The sequence below is a fragment of the Schistocerca serialis genome, chromosome 9 (genome assembly GCF_023864345.2).
Source record: "Schistocerca serialis cubense isolate TAMUIC-IGC-003099 chromosome 9, iqSchSeri2.2, whole genome shotgun sequence".
NCBI classification, from domain to species: Eukaryota; Metazoa; Arthropoda; class Insecta; order Orthoptera; family Acrididae; genus Schistocerca; species Schistocerca serialis.
Genome location: NC_064646.1, coordinates 162,035,524 through 162,053,807, shown reverse-complemented (window position 1 = coordinate 162,053,807; position 18,284 = coordinate 162,035,524). Strand labels below are relative to the sequence as shown.

Sequence of the window (18,284 nt, the reverse complement as noted above, 5' to 3'; positions counted from 1 at the left end):
AGCTGCCGCTGCCCAACACTACAATGGCGAGTATTACAACAATGCAAAGCAGCCACAGACTGCACACAGCACAGCCAGTGATTTTCATACAGAGGTGGCGTTACCAATAAAAAAACCTAAACAGCCTACTTACATAGCCCCCATGCTCCCCACAAAAAATTTTACAAATTGGATTGGGCAGTGGCCAATACAGATTTGAAAAAAATTTTTCATAATTACAATAACAAAGAAATCAAATGCACACACTTATTGATACAATGTTGGACAAAAGCTAAAAATTTCTCACAGTCCATAAAGACAGTCCAGATTGTTCATCACAGTAAAAATGCAGAGTTTTTCTCAAAGTCTGAGCAGTAAAAGAAAATGCACACAGAAGTCGTGGATTTCCATGCAGTCTTGAAGAAGTAGTGTTGTCCTTCCAACGGAAAGACAGCGCTGACTCTTGACATGCATACAGGTAATGGGCCACAACAGAGCAAACCCACAGCAGAGTCAATCGAAGTTTTGAAGAGTATTGGTAGGTAGGTCATCACAGAGCAGACCCACTGTAGTCCTGGTAGAGATTACGGTATTGGTGGGCCACCAGAGGTGCAGACCCACTGCAGTCCTTGTAGAAATAATGGTATTGATGGATCATCAAAGATGTAGACCCACTGTAGTCCTTGTAGAGACGGCCAGCAGCCATTTGTTGCGACTGTGCAGGTGCACAATCACCATCGAAGAGTCTTGCGGAGAATATAGCAAGTCCATAAACCACCACTTGTGCACTCACAAAGTTTTTGGAACTGTCCTTAGAACCAACAATGCTGTTATCCAGTCCCTTGCTGAATTATTAACACACGTGCAAACACTAACAGTCCCTACTTCTCACATATTGTCCATATACTATGACCAACAGAAACGTGTGCGGCGAAATGTAACTTACAAGTTAATAATAAGATGAACTGGTGTCAATTACAATTTTATAACATGTGAATACAATTACAAAGGTACAAAATACATCATTAAAGAACATAGCAATACAGATAACATTTGTAGTAAAACAGGCTTTACAAAAGAATAGAAATAAACAGATACATCAGTGTTACAGGAATTATGACGTAAGTACATACATAAAGATCAGAATAACTTTTGAAACATCACCTTCACATATGAGCAACAAAACAGAATAAATAATGTCTAAACATCTTTTCAAAGTAAATAACGTATTATCAGAAAAATTCTACAATGTAACTCTCATCAGATAAACAAATAAAGACAGGAAGAACACAAATATACAAGAGTACACAAACACATAGCGGAATAACACCAATAGGAAAGGACAGGGTTCGTTTTCAGTGTAACATGTGGTACTGCAGTCCAACCCAAAACTTCATATATCTTTCCTCTTATTTCATCCTTTGTTTCCACCAAAAAAATTCTATCTAAGCATGCTTTCTGTATTTATATGTTCACACATTTCTCACCTCAACATTTATTTCCAAGAAAATCCTACCTAAACCTGTTTTCTGTACCTTTTTTTGTATAACTTCTCAATGCATTCTTTACCTATTCTCCATAGTCAGTTTCTTATATAGTCTACCCCCTCTTAAGCTAACTTAAATCTACTGAGCTCAGATGCTAAACTAAGGGACGAGGCAATGCAGCAGCACATAACAAATTAACACAAACAGCAATGCAAAAAAAAATGGAAAATTGCAAAGCAAGCTACAGTAAATATAAATTACCAAGCAATGCAACATTACAACTAATATGAGCCAATGTACAGTAGCAAGAAAAATAAGTCAGTAGTAAAACTAGCTTAGCAGAGTAACACAATTTAAAATTCAGTAGCACTATGCCTGGCAAACAGCAGCAGCAAATATAAAAAATATAAAACTTATATCTATACATGACAAAGCTCCAGCAGAAAAGATATTACAGTAAAAACAACAATGCAGATAAGGGAAGTGTATATTCACATCTTAATGTCTATGTAAATTAAAGTGGTGCACCACAACAACTTATTGTAAAAGAAATATTACCATGTACTTGAAAAGAATATTATGTATGCAGTTACTGTTACTAGTCCCTTCTTATTGTTCTTTCCTTTCCAAGTGCTCCTTTTTTGAAGAATGTGGATCACAAAATTATTATTGAATAGATCTGTTGACAGAAAGTGTTCACATTAGCAAATGCATTTAATTTTATTTTATGAAACCAATGCTGCAACACAGCTGAAAAACTGATGTCAAATGAAATAAGCAATTACGCAAACCAAAGCATAAAAACATCATTCAATAGTCATGTGGCATTTCGTAAGTCAGTAGCTCTCAACTCTCATAGAAAGACACTTGTCACAATCAGGTGTGCAGATGTACGAATATTTCCCATCAATTTATAAGCATTGCAGTAATTAGCACAAAGTACGAGTAATCATATGTTTTCAGGTAATGAGCGTGTAATATTTGCGATGCTTTCTACAAAGGAATGTCAATAGCAAGGTTAATGGAAGTAATGAGGGTGTCGCATTTGCAATATTTTCTCTAAAAGAATGTCAATGGCGAGGCTAAAAAAGGCCTGCCTTTTTTCCTTTTTTTTTTTTACCTGTGCTTCCAGAAAGGCACACCCTAATGGCTTGTTCTCCAGGTGTTTGACACAGCTTGTGACAGTCTCACATAAAAATATTTCACAGGTCAAGAATTAGCGTTGCAAATCTGTAGAAAGAAAATCCTATAAATATAAGTGTCCAAATAAAATATTCGTCAGCATTGTGATACAGTCACGCATTTACGCACATTTCATAACTCTTAAAGTACGATTCTTGGTTTCCAACATACTTCTTATTCCTCATATACGGTGGCATCATCTTATTGATCATAAACATATCTCAACAGCATAGTACACATCGTCGTCGTAATAATATCATAACACCTCAGTCAAATCTCAAAAACGTCATAGCTTTCTGCAATAATTTCAAAACCTAAAAAAAATTCTCTGCTCATTTCAATAGTGTCATCTACCTCAAACGTACTTTAAAATCATGCTCCCTTACCAAATATATCATTCAAAGCTCTCATAGTATCACAATGGTTCCGAAAAAATATGAACAGATCACACAGTACAGACAAAATACAATTTCGTAAGTGTGAAGTAATCCAACTCTGTATTTGCGTAAACATATGTCACTGATGTAATAAAAAAAGTTTATCTCTCAGTTACATGATCAGATAGCTGTGTAATTTGTGTGTTAGAGAAATATGGTACCGATGTGTAAAGTTGTATAAGCAAATACCATATTAGCTAGGGTTCCTTGTGGTTGCCACACACATGGTACACAAAGTAAGCGTGTACCCCCCTGAGGATTAATGTAATTATACCCTCAGGTGTTACAGATTACAGCAATGGAATGAAATGTATCACGGAAAACCTTTGTATCATTGTACTCCAAATATCTTTAAAAATAAATGATTTAAGTACAAAATTAATCACTCAAATACGTGTCCTGTAGCGCTAAATGTGCGTCTTGTTGCAACATAATCTCTGTGGAAGTGTCGTAGTTATCGTCTTCTGAAAGCTAAGTTCTGCAGAAGTCAATGTACTTACCTCATGATAAACAAAGGTGAAATGCTTTGTGTATAGATATCGTAGTTATTACGCTTATTGTTGTGATGAAGAAAGTACTGTACTGTAACGTATTGTTGTGCTACGGAAAACCCTGTCTCATTGTAGCTATACTACAAAAGTTTCTACTAAAACCTGTTTTACTTTCCAGAAGAATTCAGAAAAACTGTGCAGATATAAAACAGATACACCGCAAAAGCAACAATGTAAATTATGTCACACATTAGTAGTGTCGTAATATAACCATGTAGCTGTCAAAGAAACCAAATACTAAGTCATCTTTAATCTCACAGAAAGTACTTTAAATCCCAAATGTATTTTCAAGTAAACCAAAATGTTTCATTAAAATCTCATTAGCAGTACTGGTAAATGTTCTAATCGTGCAACTAACAAGCAAGAATGTACACACACAATTACACTGTGTCGCAATAACAATGCATTCGTAGTTTCTGTTTAAATAAGTTCTCTTGGTTCTTGACTGGATATTTAACTTCAAACATTGTTGCATGTTAACAGTTTCTTAAGTCTTACAAAGCATACTGGTAATGTAAAGTGAAAAGCTATATGGCAAAGACAAAGTTAAAAAGCAGATTATCATTTAATAAACGGTTTTACATGTGAAATGTGGTGTAAACCTTTACTCTTCCTAGTACGCAGAGTTTCAGCTTCAACGCAATTATCGTGTGGTATTCGTCGTTAAACAATACTGGAATTTTTCTTAAGGTTAGCGTCTATGTCATTTTTCTCTGACCCAGCCGGCGCACGCGGCTGCCTGCGGTGCGAGTCATTGTCTGTTCCTTTGTTGGCGCGCGTCGTTATTGGGATTAGGAGACCTAGCTTCTACAAATTCACTTCCTCGAGAGGGCCCTGCCCTGTTTAAATCCCGCCAGTTCTGATACAATTCAGGTCTGTCGTTACGATCATATCGTCTGTCGTCATGTCGGTAGATTCCATAGTTTCTTTCTTGTCGGTCACGTGGTGGAGAATTTCTCCCTGAGTCGTAACTGCGCGCTGGACCATTGCGTCTAAAGTTATTCTGTCTCCCTTGATAATAATTGTTTTGGTTCCCATATTGTCTGTTTCTCTGATTGTCTCTGTGATAGTCACTACCGCGGAGAGGTGATCTTTCCCTGTAATTATTACTACTCTGCCAACGGTTGTCGTACGGGTGGTGTCTATTTTGGTCACGATTTGCGTTGTAAGAATAGACCTGTCGTGTCAAGTTATTGTTTCTGTCGTCACGGAATTGTGATGGAAGTGACCTGTAGCGACTGTTTTCCTGTTTTTGCATCCCGCGACTGTCTGTGTCAATTTCCAGTTCTTGTAACAGTCCCTGAAAAGCCTCAATGTCTTCTTTACAACGTCCTGCTAAAATAATATGTCGTAAATGTTCAGGCAATTTGAGTAAGCAAATGCGGATGAGTTCTGAGGGGCTGTATGGGTTTGAAAGATACTGATTCTTATGCAACATGTCTTCAAAATATTTCACAAGACTGGAAAATTCAGATTGTTCGAAATGTTTCATCATTATGATGCCATGTTTTACTCGGTCTTGTGTGGCTTGAGACCAATATGCTGAGAGGAAGGCATGGTAAAACTCTCCTTCACTGTGGCAATCGTGAATTACCGATCACATTCTTACAGCTGGTTCATTCTCCAAGTAGCCACACATAAATTCTAATCTGTGTTCTAACGACCAGTTGGGAGGAAAACAATGAGAGAATTGATGGAGCCATGCTTGTGGATGAATGTCGTTGCCAGAATTCTTAAATGTTTTGAATTTACGTGTAGTAATGAACAGCTTATAGTCAAAATCGTCATGTCGGCGAGTCGCATGTCGGTCATTGTTACTTCGTTTCGGCGGTTCCATCTCAAAATCCAATGCGCCTTGCCAATTTATTTCATAATTTCCGAAGTGTCCTGTGTTATTATTTTGTGGTTGTTCCGTATTTATATGTCCCTCTTCCCGTATTGGAGCGCGAGTGTCCTCTGAAATACGTAATTCCTGTATTACCTGCGTCAACTGATCTTGTACTTCCCGGATTTCTCTTTTGTACTGTGTATTGATTTGATTTTGATTTTGTTTGAATTTTCTTATTTGTTCATACTCTTCTGTGTCAGTGAAGGCTACAGGTGTTGTGTTATTCAGATCATCATCTACCTTTGTAGATAAGTTAGTGAACTGATCTGAAAGTTCGGCTACTTTATCCGATAGTGAAATTATTTCCTCTGTATGTTTTTCTGAACCAAGTTTCAGAGTATCTACTGTGTCCTTTAAGTTTTCCTGAGTTTTTGCAAGTTGCGTAACCGAATCAGTAGATGCAACTGAGTCAATTTTAGCTTGCAAGGTGTCGTGATTTTCATGAACAATGGTTTGCAGTTCTTTTATGGCTGCTTCGTGATTCTGTAATACATTTTCATGCCGCGAAAAAATAGGTTGAAAATGCTCACAAATTTGTGTTTTTACGTCATTACAGACTTTTTGACATTTCGATTCAATGTTATGTAACTCACTAGTTAAATCTTCACGTGTTTTTTCAAGTGTAGTGTCTAACTTTTTGAGATTTTGTTCCACTGTGTCTAACTTTTTGAGATTTTGTTGCACTGTGTCTAACTGTTGCTGTGTTTGTCTCTGGTGTTGTTCCATTGTGTCTAACTTTTCAAGCTTTTGTCCCATTTGTTGCATTAATTGTAATAACAATGCACTGGTGTCTGAAACATGTTCCTCAGTGCTCTTCGGCAGTGAAGTTGCACCGGCAACATTCACATTTTGACAAGCAGAAAATGTGTCTTGACTCATTTGAGAAAACGGTGAGAACCCAAAACCTGAGTCTACAGTATTTGCAAAATTGTGTCCTGTCATTCCCGATTCCTGAGGCAAGCTGTTGCCGACCGATCGATCGATAATGCGTCCCTCTTCACTAATTGTTTCACTGTCCACGCCATTGTTTGCCGCCTGCTCCATTTCCCTATGTACAGTTACCAAATTACTACTTTGAATGTCTGTTAATTCATTACTCTGTGGCGCTTTCACACTGCTTTCGTCTTCACTGTCATTTCTCAGTTTACTTTGGAGCCTAGTATTACGTTTTTCACACGCCATTATTGTCACAATATTTCACACGACAACACAGAAAAGCACAATTTGAAGAGCAAAAATAAGAGAACACATTAACATAGCACTGAAAATAATATTTAGTTAATTGCAAGCGCAGCTGCGAAAAACTTGCTGCAAATCTACATGCATGCCACAACTGTTTTACTGTACAACAATGAAAAACTACAACTACAAAGGAAATTCTCTCTATAATTATGCACTAGCAATAAACAAAATCTACACTAATTACACAAACTACAAGAAAAAATCAAAAGATTCCAGTGAGGTATCCTGGCAGGGTCGCCATATGAAACTTCCCCTTTTTAACAATTATACATGACTGACCTTAAACTGACATACAATATTTTTAGCGCAACGCAATCTGACTTTCAAAAATCCCTGCAAAAGAATGGCCCTGACTAACATTAAACTATACCTTTCACAAATCACTTACCTCACACAAATCTTCGCTGCTCAAGCTACTGCAACACAGGAGCGCCACTACTGCCAGCTAAATGAAAGATTCAAACTACTGAAGGCACTAACTACTGATAGGGATAGTTAGCAAATGAAAGATATTAATAGAGAACAAACAATGTATTTACCTTGATATCATCATGTATAAATATAGCAGTTCATGACAAATTACAAATCTCCGCCATCTCTCTCCCCACATCCACCACTGCTGGCGGCTCACCTCCAACTGCGCAACGCTACGCGCTGTTCACATCCAGCTGCCGCTGCCCAACACTACACTGGCGAGTATTACAACAATGCAAAGCAGCCACAGACTGCACACAGCACAACCAGTGATTTTCATACAGAGGTGGCGTTACCAATAAAAAAACCTAAACAGCCTACTTACAAGATTTAATGGGATAAGCAGTGGTACGATCGTGGGGGTTAGATTTTATTTCAGCCTGATTGTCCTCTGACGTATTTCAACATTACCAGGTGCAATAACGACAAAAGCTTGTTCTTGTTTGATTTTTATTCTATAGGAGTGCTAGTAAAATGTTACACATTTTACGACTCATAATTTATGGCATGAGAATTTAATAATCTTATACACTAATCAGCCGGAACATGATGACCTCCGACCTAATATCGATATAAGCCCATCCAGGCAATAGCAGTGTCACCTGGCGAGGAATGACAAACGGAGGGTGCATGCAACCTCTGAATATTCTTGCCTTTTTTGAGGTCCCTATCTCACAATGGCGCTTCAGACTCTCTTCTGAACTCCTCTTTCTGAATAAGCCAAATGAGCCCCTGGCAAGGCATCATAATTTTTTAAAGTTCATTAATGCTCTTCCCACAGTCTGGTTTTCCAGGCAGTACTCTCTGTGTGTATATTAGCATCTGACAACTGAACGATCTACGTAGTGTAGTAGACTCTGGCAAAACGGAATACTCTAACCTAAAAAACAATCTTATCTTGTGTAGGATTCGCACATAACAAAGCTAATGTGCATCAAAAGTTCCCATAAAAATGGACAAAAACCAGTGATAGAATGAGCACATAATCATGTCCATTCAAGGCTTAAGTTACGAAGTAAACACATAACTTGCACAATCGTATTAGTACAAATTTAACCCAAAATATATGTGCATACAGACGACAGTACTAATAGTGTTGATAGTACATCATATAGTCCATTCCAAATAACCCAAACAATTAAATTTAAGATAATTATGAGCAACTAACCTCGCGACGCCATGGAGCTTTCGTCTTGACAACATTCAATTACATGTGCCGTGATCTGTTGGCACTGAGTGGCTGGATCATCAAGAGACCCACATAACGCAGAACGTGTACAATCGTTGCAGGCCGGTTTGGAAGCAAGGCAGAAAGATAACAGATAACTTTCAGCATCATCTCAAACGTCAGATGACGCCGTGGACATCCAAGCCTGAACAAATGGAAGACCACAGATTCGTACATCCACGGGAATTGTGGTAATGAAAGATTACTGAACAAGCGGAAAAATGCTCCTGTCGGAGCACAAAATAGGCGAATATTCTCCTGTTTAACAAGAGTGTCTGAAAAATGGGGTTATCGGCTGTCTCATTCTCTCTTCTTCAGCATCTTTAAAACCTTTCCCAAACATTCACACTGTTTTAAACATGCAGCTCATCTCTCTCTCTCCCACAAGCTCCCCAACTAACTCACTCACATCCACTAGTCCACCGCTATAAGTCTCTCATACCCATCCATTCCCGCTTGCCATTTTCTCACTCCCTCATTCAGCCCAACTCGTCATTATCTCTTTGTGTCTCTGTGTCACTGGCTGCCGTCTCACAGCCACAGTCTCCTTCGTTTCCCCCTCCTACTACTGTCCCCTCTTGTTGTCACTGTCTCCCTCTTTCTATCTCTTACAGGGCCTGTCTCATTCATTCCTTCCCACCTTCCCACCTCTGCTGTCTCTTCTCACTGTCATTCTCTCTCTCTCTCTCTCTTTTTCATGTTGCCATTGTCGTAGTTTCTCTCATTATCACTGGATCTCATCCACTTCTACTTTCTCCTTGTCCCTTTTTTTCCCTCTCCGGTAGGTACTCACTGTATCACTGTTTTCCTAACACTGTTCTGTCACTATCAACTATGTTCCACTGCCGCTGTTTCCCTCTCGTTCTCTCTCACTGCCATTATCTCCTTCGCTCTTTCTCTACCACAACCTCTGTCTGCCATCTTCCCAATCTTTCGTTATTTCTTATTTTTCACCTTTTCCCACTACCTCCTTCTGCCTCAGTATAAAGAAGCACGAATATGTTTGCAAGCCAAAATTTTTGAGAAAGTTTTTAAAGGTGTTGATGAAGGTAGAATGAGGCAGCTGGTACTCCAGTTTTCAGTAAGAGTCTTTTAAATATGAGCATATTTGCCTTTTTTGTGTACTGATAGGAGAATTTTTCCATTGATTCTCTTCTATTTCCTGCCACAGCGAGGCATGTCACCCATATGAAAAGAAATTTAGGGCCAGTGAAATTTTGATAACTTCGTTCTGTGAAACTGAAGTAAGGCAAAACCAGTGTTACATCTTAGACCGGATTTTACGTGCACAGTAATTTAGCAAGTGCTTCCGTATTACAGCACAGGATTCCCAGAACCGTACTGATGATAACGGAGTCACTATACAGCGTGTTTCCCCTTGCTACGTCACGTTGTAAACTACGTTTTCGCCTCACACCGAATTTTGCGTGCGTATTTTACGTGCACAAGTAGGGTAACTTTCAGCCTCTGTATTTCGGAAACGGAGAAACTATCGAGAAAATTTTCAAGGTTGTTCCAGATCGATATCTTTTTTGACTCGATTTTAGCACAAAAATGGTAAAAACGCTTTATTGGATTTCTCTAAGGAACCGCTCATGAGCTAAAAATTTTGAACCTCTTAGACTCGGAAACGGATAAAATTTTCAAGAAAATTTTCTAGACTATTCGAGATTGAGATGATAGGAACATATGGCAAAAATTTCAATCTTTTGCGCTGCGTAGCTGTCTTGGAATCCGCTAATCGGTTTTGATGCTAAAAATGGTCATTATTACTTTTTTGGGTTTTACTAAGGAATCACCCAAGAATTAAAACAAGATTTTTGAAAACAGGAAGATGTCACTTCTAGATATATGCTTAAAGAATATACCGTAAAAATTCGAGAAAATTGCTTCGGTTATCTATTTTTCGCCTCTCTCGGAAACAGATAAAGATATATAAAAAAAATTTCAAGGTTGTTCGACATATGGATGTTAGGAATAAATTCTACAAATTTCAGCCATTTGTCGTACATAGCAGTCCTGGACCCTGCGGCCCGGTTTTGGTGCGAAAAAGGGTGAAAAATGTTTGGGAGTTTTCTGAGGAACCACCAGTGAAGTAATGGTTTCTCCGTAAGCTCACCATGCCCACCGTAGACCACAACAAATGGAAAAAGAAGCAACTGATTTGCTCCATTTGCCTAAGCAGGAGGAACTGTGGAGCATCATACTTTAACCTTGTACTGTAGGAAGTGACACTAAGACGATCCTTCTGATAAGAAAAAATTGTCCCTAGCCCAGGGGCTACTTAAAACACTCGACCCGACTTGTCTATCGCCAAAAGAACCCGAGCTCTGAGCCCCGGAAGAACCCGGTTTTTATGCGCGGCGCTTTGGAACATGTTAGGTAGCAAGTGTTGTCGCATGCGTACCGACAGGGTACTAGATTCAGACAATAAACAGAGGCAGATCTCAAGTTGTTACCAACAGAATAGCGGCCGAAAGCGCGGACGGCACAGCATGCATTGAGTGGAGAGAACGTCACGCTTTGGCGTCATTTATCTTTCGCGAATGGGACTTCAGTATGATGTTGGAGCCACAGGTGCTCCCAATTTGCATAGCTAACTGTCTGACGACAGCTCATTTCTGCCGGTCGCTCGCAAAACGACCAGCGGCATCCTCCGCTCCCCGTCCGTGACTGAAGCCATAGAAAGCAAACCCCCGCGCTTTGCACTCGCGTTATTCAACGAAACTACAAAGCTGCATCCATTGTGAGAGGCTTCTACTCCTTCGCTGAATTTTCGGAACGTAAAGAGACGTAGGTTATTTTACGGAACCTAGTAACATCGTCGAACTGGGAGCATCTGGCCACTACATGCAAGGGTCCTACTCTATGCCTTCCCTTAACATATTGCGGGAGATCGAAATAACAAGCTGCCATAACAGCTCCAGTCTTTGTTTAAAATACTTTAAGTCAAAGGTCTCCACAAATTAAATGTGCTTGCACTAATTATTTGAAGAGCTAGGGTGACGTACTCACTTACCATATATCACGAATTATCGCTTTCTACAGTTCGCTCGTTGTTCCTTATTTCTTCATCTGTAGCCATATTAATTTTCTCGGCCTCTGAAAGTGAACTAATCCTAAACACAACAATATTAAATTGTAACTCTCAGAAAGTTAAATAATCCTAAACACAAAAACATTAAATTTTAACCAGAAGTTTCTTTACAAAATTATTCTTACGATTATGTTATGATGTTAGCCAGTACTATGATAAATCATCCGATTCCGGTACAAAGTTCGGTAGTATTTTTAGGCTGACAATCAAGTCCACGGAGGATGGTTAGTTTTGTGACAAGTCGAGCAAAAGATTACCCCAGGTCGCTCGAGTTTACAGTGGACACAAGCTGGTGAACCAACAAGTTTACGCCTCTGCACGAGGTATTTACCTTAGCTGCGATGGGTTGTCGTCTGCCCGGCTGCTCTCGCCCACTGAAATTCCTATAAAATCTAAATAGGCCTTTGCTGAATTTTCCAGCAGAAACTCTCCCTATGTCTCTCGATATGCGAGAAAACGTGAACCCATCCCTAGTTTCAGACTATGGCAACATACACGCGCATGGATGGAGGAGCGTGCACATTATAATGCCCTCTCAGTTCTCGCAAGAACAATTAACTAACTGGCTGGTTCATTTCTCCACAGTTGGAGCTCAACGATGCTACAGCTTATTTCTAGCTGGAGGTCAGCCGATGTGAACGCAGTGTTCACACAAATTTCTCCTCTGCGTCGTACAGAATGTTATGCGCTCCGTTCTGCACTTGACACCAGTTCAGAGAAGAGTCCTCGAAAATTTCGCTCCCGTCTTTCTCGTAGCCGAACTCTCTCCCCACCTTGGTTCTTTCGTTCTCCACGTCATGGCTCTTTTCGACCAATAGGACCGTTCTTCTTATTTTGAGGAAATTCTCTGTACCAATCGTAAGGGTCCTACCACTGACCTGCGTCGAAATCTCGGCACTTTACTCCTTCCCAGTGTGTGTCCGCCAGTTGGACGTTTTGTGCCTGCTCCAGACGCCTAAAACGTTACGTGTTTCTATCGTGTGTGTACCATCTGCAATTCACGTGATAGAATACGTCACTGGTTTTTTTGGTATGCCTTTATCGTTCCGAAACTCAGTTTTCTAAATCTTCTCTCTGTCCTACTACTGGTGGCCCCGTTACTCCCCCTGCAGTGTGTGTCACCTGTCTGGTCACTTACCCGCCGCGAGGTGCACCCCGTTAAGAGCTCTCTGCAGTGCATCCCGAGGTGCAGCATCTGCGTCTGCTCACGCTGGCTTCCACACAAAACGTTTCCTCTCGCTGCTTGTTTTACCTTCTGCTCATTGGCACGCATTATATAGGAGTCGTGTGTTAATACCGTCGATTGGGTGTCATCCCTTTTGCAGTACATTCTAATAGGCAAATCTGCTCATTACCGCTGAAGTAAGTTACGCGTCATATTCACCTTCCCATTACGATGTATGAAACTCTTATATAAGGTGCGAAATTGGCCTTCATTTATTCTGCCACCTTACATATTATGCAGTTTCTATAACGTATATAACCGTAACATCCCATCTACATTTTACACGCAACAACTAATCTGCCTATGCATGTCAAACGTTTCTGTTTTCGTTGGAAAGAACAGTGACTGCACTTTGCCAAATGAAATGAAGGCTCTTTCACTGATGCCACATACATGAGGAGACTGGTAAACCCCTTACTCTCTATGATTTTGAATTACATGGCATTAAGAACGGTCACCAGCCTATCAGGACATACGCTGCTTTGAACTACACAATATTCGTACACCTCTCTATCCAGGTAGCTCAACACAATACACACAAAATGCGGCCTCGAGCTATCTTGTTGAAAGATAACGCCAGGGAGACCTTGCAAATAGGGGACAGCTACCGGCTTTAACGCATCAGAAACGTAGCTGCTGCTGTTCAGATAATCGGCTCAGTGAGCTAGAGGTGATCTTGTCGTGTATGCAATGGTAGCCCATACCGTGATGCGATGTACTGGGCCCGTATGACCACCACGAACGCGGCATCGCAGTGTCCGTCCTTTCTTCTTGTATCCTCTACACACAGATAGGTTAATCGTGACGCTGTACGGCGAGCTTAAATTGTCTAAAGAAAATTCATGTTGCCACTCCTTTGTTCATGAGCGCACCACTGCGGTTCTCCCTTTTCAGCTGCCGCGTCAAGTGAAGACGCAAGATTGGCCGCATGCTAACAGCCCACAGTGTACCAGCGCCGTCGTGCTGGCTGTATGGGTCCCTGTCTTGCTGCAAACAGGTCTTCCCATGACTCAAGCTATATGACAATTGACGATATTGTGCGATCCTGCACAGCCAAGCTAATAACATATCTGTCCTCTCGGACGCTAAGCGGGTGGGCCCATTGTGTTCCTGCATAGTTTTAAGTATGGCTTTACTGAACCCACCGATACAGTAGTCATATGAGAGTCATGATGTCCAGATCAACGTGAGCAGCTATATAAAGGAACAATTACACTACTGGCCATTAAAATTGCTACACCACGAAGATGACGTGCTACAGACGCGAAATTTAACCGACAGCAAGAAGATGCTGTGATATGCAAATGATTAGCTTCTCAGAGAATGCACACAAGGGTGGCGCCGGTGGCGACACCTACAACGTGCTGACATGAGGAAAGTTCCGATTTCTCATACACAAACAGCAGTTGACCGGCGTTGCCTGGTGAAATATTGTTGTGATGCCTCGTGTAAGGAGGAGAAATGCGTACCATCACGTTTCGGACTTTGATAAAGGTCGGATTGTAGCGTATCGCGACTGCGGTTTATCGTATCGCGACATTGTTGCTCGCGTTGATCGAGATCCAATGATTGTTAACAGAATATGGAATCGGTGGGTTCAGGAGGGTAATACGGAACGCCGTACTGGATCCCAACGGCCTCGTATCACTAGCAGTCGAGATGACAGGCATCTTATCTGCATTGCTGTAACGGATCGTGCAGCCACGTCTCGATCCCTGAGTCAACAGATGGGGACGTTTGCAAGACAACAGCCATCTGCACGAACAATTCGACGACGTTTGCAGCAGTATGGACTATCAGCTCGGAGACCATGGTAACCTTGACGTTTCATCACAGACAGGAACGCCTGCGATGGTGTACTCAACGACGAACTTGGGTGCACGAATGGCAAAACGTCATTTTTTCGGATGAATCCAGGTTCTGTTTACAGCATCCTGATGGTCGCATCCGTGTTTGGCGACATCGCGGTGAACGCACATTGGAAGCGTGTATTCGTCAGCGCCATACTGGCTTATCACCCTGCGTGATGGTATGGAGTGCCATTGGTTACACGTCTCGGTCACCTCTTGTTCGCATTGACGGCACTTTGAACAGTGGACATTACATTTCAGATGTGTTACGACCCGTGGCTCTACCCTTCATTCAATCCCTGCGAAACCCTACATTTCAGTAGGATAATGCACGACCGCATGTTGCAGGTTCTGGACAGACCTTTCTGGATACAGAAAATGTTCGACTGCTGCTCTGGCCAGCACGTTCTCCAGATCTCTCACCAATTGAAAACGTCTGGTCCATGGCGGCCGAGCAACTGGCTCGTCACAATACGCCAGTCACTACTCTTGATGATCTGTGGTATCGTGTTGAAGCTGCATGGGCAGCTGTACCTGTACACGCCATCCAAGCTGTGTTTAACTCAATGATCAGGCGTATCGAGGCCGTTATTACGGCCACAGGTGGTTTTTCTGGGTACAGATTTCTCAGGTTCTGTGCACCCAAATTGCGTTAAAATGTAATCACATGTCAGTTCTATAATAATATATTTGTCCAATGAATACCCGTTTATCATCTGCATTTCTTCTTGGTGTAGCACTTTTAATGGCCATTAGTGTATCTGCAGTCTGGACATGTCACGTTACTGCTATTGTAAAATTTCGGCACTCGCAGGTAGTCGTCTCTCCCTCTTGCGCGAATCATCTCACTGCCTTCTCACAAACAAGCAACACTCGAATGTGATTTCTACACTCCTGGAAATGGAAAAAAGAACACATTGACACCGGTGTGTCAGACCCACCATATTTGCTCCGGACACTGCGAGAGGGCTGTACAAGCAATGATCACACGCACGGCACAGCGGACACACCAGGAACCGCGGTGTTGGCCGTCGAACGGCGCTAGCTGCGCAGCATTTATGCACCGCCGCCGTCAGTGTCAGCCAGTTTGCCGTGGCATACGGAGCTCCATCGCAGTCTTTAACACTGGTAGCATGCCGCGACAGCGTGGACGTGAACCGTATGTGCAGTTGACGGACTTTGAGCGAGGGCGTATAGTGGGCATGCGGGAGGCCGGGTGGACGTACCGCCGAATTGCTCAACACGTGGGGCGTGAGGTCTCCACAGTACATCGATGTTGTCGCCAGTGGTCGGCGGAAGGTGCACGTGCCCGTCGACCTGGGACCGGACCGCAGCGACGCACGGATGCACGCCAAGACCGTAGGATCCTACGCAGTGCCGTAGGGGACCGCACCGCCACTTCCCAGCAAATTAGGGACACTGTTGCTCCTGGGGTATCGGCGAGGACCATTCGCAACCGTCTCCATGAAGCTGGGCTACGGTCCCGCACACCGTTAGGCCGTCTTCCGCTCACGCCCCAACATCGTGCAGCCCGCCTCCAGTGGTGTCGCGACAGGCGTGAATGGAGGGACGAATGGAGACGTGTCGTCTTCAGCGATGAGAGTCGCTTCTGCCTTGGTGCCAATGATGGTCGTATGCGTGTTTGGCGCCGTGCAGGTGAGCGCCACAATCAGGACTGCATACGACCGAGGCACACAGGGCCAACACCCGGCATCATGGTGTGGGGAGCGATCTCCTACACTGGCCGTACACCACTGGTGATCGTCGAGGGGACACTGAATAGTGCACGGTACATCCAAACCGTCATCGAACCCATCGTTCTACCATTCCTAGACCGGCAAGGGAACTTGCTGTTCCAACAGGACAATGCGCGTCCGCATGTATCCCGTGCCACCCAACGTGCTCTAGAAGGTGTAAGTCAACTACCCTGGCCAGCAAGATCTCCGGATCTGTCCCCCATTGAGCATGTTTGGGACTGGATGAAGCGTCGTCTCACGCGGTCTGCACGTCCAGCACGAACGCTGGTCCAACTGAGGCGCCAGGTGGAAATGGCATGGCAAGCCGTTCCACAGGATTACATCCAGCATCTCTACGATCGTCTCCATGGGAGAATAGCAGCCTGCATTGCTGCGAAAGGTGGATATACACTGTACTAGAGCCGACATTGTGCATGCTCTGTTGCCTGTGTCTATGTGCCTGTGGTTCTGTCAGTGTGATCATGTGATGTATCTGACCCCAGGAATGTGTCAATAAAGTTTCCCCTTCCTGGGACAATGAATTCACGGTGTTCTTATTTCAATTTCCAGGAGTGTATATGACATATCTGCTGCGTAATCTTTCTTTATATATACCGAGCGAGGTGGAGCAGTGGTTAGCACACTGGTCTCGCATTCGGGAGGACGACGTTTAAAACCCGCGTCCGGCCATCCTGATTTAGGTTTTCCCTGATTTCTCTAAATCGCTTCAGGCGAATTCCGGGATGTTTCCTGTGAAAGGGCACGGCCGACTTCCTTCCCCATCCTTTCCTAACGCCATGGGAATGACGGCCTCGCTGTTTGGTCCTCTCCCCTAAATCAGTCAACCAACAAACCAAAATAAAGTAGACGACGTCTCTGTTACGTACTATGAGTGGTTATGCTGACGTGCTAATCATTTGCTTATGCTAGCAGGTGCTACATTTTAAGCCAATTTGGCATTTGTTGCCTTCCAACTTCAAGCCTTTGGAATTATAATGGACAGCGGTGCGTTCTAAGTCTCATAATGCTGTAAAGTCCGGCACTGTGCCTGAAAATTCAGAATCCCCACTGATGATGCATCCAATGACGCTATTAGTGGTGGATGACACAGCAGTCGGTCGGCACCGATGGTCCCGACACGATCTATGGCACAAGTGATTCGAAATACTTCTGTCTTTGTGAAAACTTGTGCCTAACTTGCCGTTCATATAATCACAGGTGTGGTTTCCCACTCAGAGTGGCAAGTACTGTGTCACAAGGGCTTACAGCTTCCCGCCTCGTTTACAGCTTCCTGGCTCACTGACTTTCATTAACGGTTACTCCGTCTAAGTCGATGGTTCCCATCCAGGTAGTAAGTACCGACTGAGAGGTAAAATGAATTTTTCTTAGGGATAAAAACAAAATGTTTCGATTGTATTACAGGCACAAAGCTAAATTATTTTGAAAATATTTTTACTATTATCACTATTTCATAAGTTACCAGTAATTGCAGTGTTTTGAATACCATCGTTAACGTTTGACGCATTGTGGTAGGGCTGTCCGTCTCCGTAGCGTAGCGGTAACGTTACCGCCTACCACGCAGGGGGCCCGGGTTCGATTCCCGGCAGGGGACTGGGTGTTGTGTGTCCTTCATCATCATTTTCATCATTATTGACTCGCAAGTCGCCGATGTGGCGTCACCTAAAAAGGACTTGCAATACGGCGGCCGAACAACCCCGAGGTGGTCTCCTGGCCAACAATGCCATACGACCATTTCATTTGTGGTAGGGCTAACATTTGGTAAAACAAATGTATGAATATCTTCTTCCTCACATAGTCCATAGTTTGTACTTCATACCACGCATCTACAACAGTAAAATTGAGACGTACACATCACATATCCTTAAATGCCTCACGAAAATGCCTTGT

At 42.6% G+C, this 18,284-nt stretch overlaps 1 protein-coding gene and 1 non-coding gene across 2 annotated transcripts in view; both read left to right on the top strand.

Moving 5' to 3' along the window:
* LOC126419447 (probable tubulin polyglutamylase TTLL2) overlaps window positions 1-18,284 on the top strand; it is a 410,877-nt gene that overhangs the window by 240,811 nt on the left and 151,782 nt on the right. The window lies entirely within an intron of this gene.
* Window positions 17,918-17,989, top strand: Trnag-acc (transfer RNA glycine (anticodon ACC)). Its single transcript has one exon. It is a non-coding gene; the product is annotated as a tRNA-Gly (tRNA).